Here is a 4,377-nt window from a genome sequence, read left to right as displayed (position 1 = left end):
GTATGATCATATGAAACATAAATATAGCAGAAAACACGAACATCTTATTAGTTTTAACCATAATAATTAAAGAAAGACACATAGAATTCATCAAACGACAACTTTATTACACTGAACGGAAACTTGATAATACCATATAATTCATCAAAAACATACTTTTATTTTACTGAAATCAAACTAAATAATATCTAACAATGACCAATTTGATGAAGTTCTTGTAGTTCTATGATTTCTTCAATCCAAAAGGATAATTCCTGCTATCATGACCAACTCCAAAGCATGTTTTACATCTTCTTATTTTCTTCACAACTTCATTCACCGGATTCTTGGGATCATTGACATTACCCAAATCCTTCCCGGGATTTTGATCATCGTTTTCTTGGAAGATTATCATATTTAATACATATGTATATGTAAAAACAGTAAAAATGTGTGTGGGGGACGTTTGCAACAATATCAGGATTATCGTAGACAGATGCTGGTAAATATGTAGCAATACATGGTTCTGATTTCTAGTATGAACATCCATCGAATGTGTAACACAAATTGATCAGTAGGTTATGGAATCGACAATTGTGATCTGTGTTTATGGATCGGACGTTAGAATCGATTGTATAGAGAAAATTAAATTAAAGATAACTAAATCAATCATAAATCATTGCCTAATATAAAGGGATAAGAATCAGAATAAATAAGGAATTAAAATGAAAGATTACATAATTACCCTAATGGATTAAATAAATTAATTAATAATTTGCTAAATTGTGATTGGTGCATTCATGCACACAATACTTGTTGAAAATATTTGAACCTAACTTTCTCTCTCTCTCTCTCTCTCTCTATATATATATATATATATATATATATATATATATATATATATATTCTTTGATTTGGTTAATTGTATACTTTTCCCTCCTCATATCTACGTAACCTAACCAAACTCCTACCAAATTTGTTTATATTTTGTTCATGCTTTTCTTTTTCCAACAAGTCTCTTAATTGTCAGTTGCATAGTAATATGTTAGATTATTTTATTTGTTATCATTTTGCTGCTTATTTGGTCAAATTATTGGTACAAAATTGTTAATATTACAATCACCGTTAACCTTAGGTTGGCCAATTTGATTAATAAACAAATCAACTTTATCACAAAATAATAATTTGAATTTTACACGGGACTTCTTCTCAAATGTCATTGTGTTACTATATATGTTGAAACTTATTTATAAGTTGCAATCTCAATTAGCACTCTTGAATTCATTTTGTAGGTCCGTTTAACTCTTAAATGTTCAGTTTGTAGGACGGTTCATAAGCAGGTCAGGAATCTTTATTTGTTTATAAATATGAACCTCATAGCATACATACTCCATAAAATCATGTAACCTTTCAATGGATTTTTTATATTTTATTTTGTGGTAGCGTAAGTTTCAACGAAAAGTATGGTCCTTTTTCTATATCAGCTCCCTTCCATCTTCACCCCGAATCTGAGGTTAGTCTGGTTAGTTTTCTTTTTGTTTTTTACATAGTTTCAATGTAAATAAGTGATTGTTAAACAACAACAATATTTGCAAATTATAAAACAAAACAAGAGAATGGAATGAAGGTGAAATGGATATTTTTAGATTTTAGTGCAAATGAATCTAAAATTTTCTATCTGTTTGTTAAATTAAATCATCATCTGAGATTTGTCTATTATTTACTTGGGTTTTAGTTTTGATGTTTATTTATTTGTTTTTTTTTAATGGTTTTTTCTTGTTTTGTTTTAATGAGTATAACAATTTTTTATACACAATTTCTAAATTTGTAATCATTTTTTGGAAAATATATAATATAAATTTCTTTTAAAATATTTCTAATTTTTTTTATTATACCATAATATTTTAATTACGTTCATACAAAACGTAATACAAATTATAAATAATTCATAAAGAAGATCATTGATAACGTATTATTAAATTCATCTCTGCAATGTGATTATATCTTCTGCAATAAAATCACTGTTATATACGAATCGTCATCACTGCGACGTGTACTTGGATCTTCTTGGTAAACTTCACTACTACTATCATCTCGTGTGTGCTTGTAGGATTATTTTGATGCCTATTGAATACTTCATTAAACCTACCAACTTTTCTAATAGAGTTATGGATCGCAATTGACGTTATCACAATTCTCACTTGGTTATTTTACTTGTAATTAACATGTATGTCTCCTAATAGCATCCACCTAGCTTTCCACACTCCAAAAGTTCGTTCATTGATATTTCTCAATGATGAGTGAAGATAGTTAAATTTATCTTTTAGTCCACGAGGTTCACGTTTAACAATTGTGTGTCCACGTCGAAAATTTGGTATATGATAACAAATATTAACGCCTTTGTATGGAGCTGTGTGTCCATCCTACGTAAAACAAATATAAAGATGTCAAACACCAACACATAATAGAAAAATGTCTTTTACATAACGACAACAATAATGCATATTATAAAATGTCAAAGACATAATGTCAAATGTTGAATACATAATGTCAAAGGACAACATGTAATGTGAAAAGATACCACATAATGTCAAAGCATAACACATAAACGATAAGACATGATTTCGAATGAAAAATCGTTATTTCATAATAAACTTAAGGAAGTTAATATTGGCTTCATAAATCATTGGAAACATAAAAGCACCATGATTTTGTTTTTTGGTGAAAACAACCAATGCTTGTGAAAATTCTTTGGTCCTTTCACGAAAATCGGGATACTTGATGACAATGGCCATGTAATCTATTATTATTATTAGGGATGGATTATTATGTGGAAAAGTTTGTGTGTTTTTTCCGATATGGCATCCAATAAAATATTTACTATTTCCTCATAAACCAAACTTTTACTTTGGAAAATGACTTTTTCTTCTTCCTTTTTGTTGAACTACTTTCATGGAAACTAGGAAAAAGAGGCGCATCATCATCTAAATTGACTTCATCACTATTTCCTTTGCCCTCCATATTTTCTTCGTTCGGATTGCTATTTTTTTTTTCTTCGTTCGGATTGCTATTTTTTTTTGAAATTGTAACGGAATCATAGTTTGATCTTCAATGGCAATGGAATCTTGAAACAAAAGAGTATATTTCTCATTAAATATCCTAAATTTGGCATATTCTTTATTCTCCTGCAAGACAAAAAGATAATGTAAATAAAAAATAATTATAAGTCATAACTTTAAATAATAAGAAAGAATTGTAAGTCATACCTTTATTTTCTCCTCCCACAACCGAGGTGATGCCTCTATTAGGCTTCTCGTCCCATTGAGTCCGGTTTCAAGCCTCATTAAGCGGTCATAAAGCTTCCACTATTTTTTCATGTTCCCCCATTTGTTTGTTAGTTGTTTTTTTTTTCAAGACCAAAACTTGTTTTATCTTCATGTGTTTTTGTAAATTCTCCTTCCTAACCTTTTCAAAGTGAGTACCGGGTCTATGGCATTTTCTTAGTTCAATGAAGCACAAATCGACAAAACACCATGAAGGTACGATTATCCCATAAGAATTTTGGTTTTTTCATTTTTAAAGATGTTTCATAATCAACAACATTAGTGTGGTTTTGGTCCATTTTCTGTGAATTACATAGAATCAACATTTAAACAGCATAAATATCAATATAACATCAAACCAAAGTAACACTAATTCAAGAGATAAACCAGAAAAAAATGTAACTGTTATATGCAATTTTACTAATTTCATCAATTTCATTAACCTTTCTAACTGATTTCACCAATTTCACAAATTTCTAATCAAACTTTCATGAATTCTACTTCATCCAAATAAAAAAAATGGAAACAAAAATTCATTAAGGACCTGTTAACAAAACCTACAACACAACTACATATCGATTTAGGGTAATCAGCACACAACACAGGTACAATCAATTTTATCGATTTGAGATGCATAAGTACCGATAAGGTGCACTACAAAAGGAAATCAGGAGAACCAAAACATGCATTTGGAGGAAAAGATGAACAGATCGAAAATCTCGAAACAAATAAAGCAAATCGGAGCTGAAGCTAGCTTACCTGAACGGAGAAGGAGGTAGGTGACGCCGGCAACGATGGTTGGAAGGAGGAGGGTCGTCGGTGGGAGGAAATATGGTGCACCCGATCGTGAATGAGAAGAAAAAACCGAGAAAAGATATGTAAAAATTGATTAGGGTTGTTGTAGGGCATTATTGTAATTTAACTTTTTTCAGCTTAAAAAGTCTCAAAAATGTATGAATTATCGTCTTTTGTGCAAGGAGCATTTATTTATTTATTTATTTTTATTTATTTTTTTTAATTTAAAAGTTGTTTTGAAAAGATCTTTTCATTTTGCCAAACAGTTTTTTTTTTTTTT

At 29.5% G+C, this 4,377-nt stretch overlaps 1 long non-coding RNA gene across 1 annotated transcript; it reads right to left on the bottom strand.

Annotated features, from left to right (window-relative positions):
• Window positions 1-2,520: 2,520 nt before the first annotated feature.
• Window positions 2,521-4,136, bottom strand: LOC145038814 (uncharacterized). Its single transcript, XR_013679582.1, has 3 exons — window positions 4,062-4,136; window positions 3,246-3,344; window positions 2,521-3,164 (listed from the first exon to the last, which is right to left on the bottom strand). It is a non-coding gene; the product is annotated as an uncharacterized LOC145038814 (long non-coding RNA).
• Between the last annotated feature and the right edge of the window lie 241 nt (window positions 4,137-4,377).

This window comes from Lactuca saligna, chromosome 4, assembly GCF_052625555.1.
Source record: "Lactuca saligna cultivar CGN05327 chromosome 4, ASM5262555v1, whole genome shotgun sequence".
Lineage (NCBI taxonomy): Eukaryota > Viridiplantae > Streptophyta > Magnoliopsida > Asterales > Asteraceae > Lactuca > Lactuca saligna.
The sequence above is the reverse complement of the archived record's forward strand: the minus strand, read 5'-3'. Positions and strand labels throughout refer to the sequence as shown.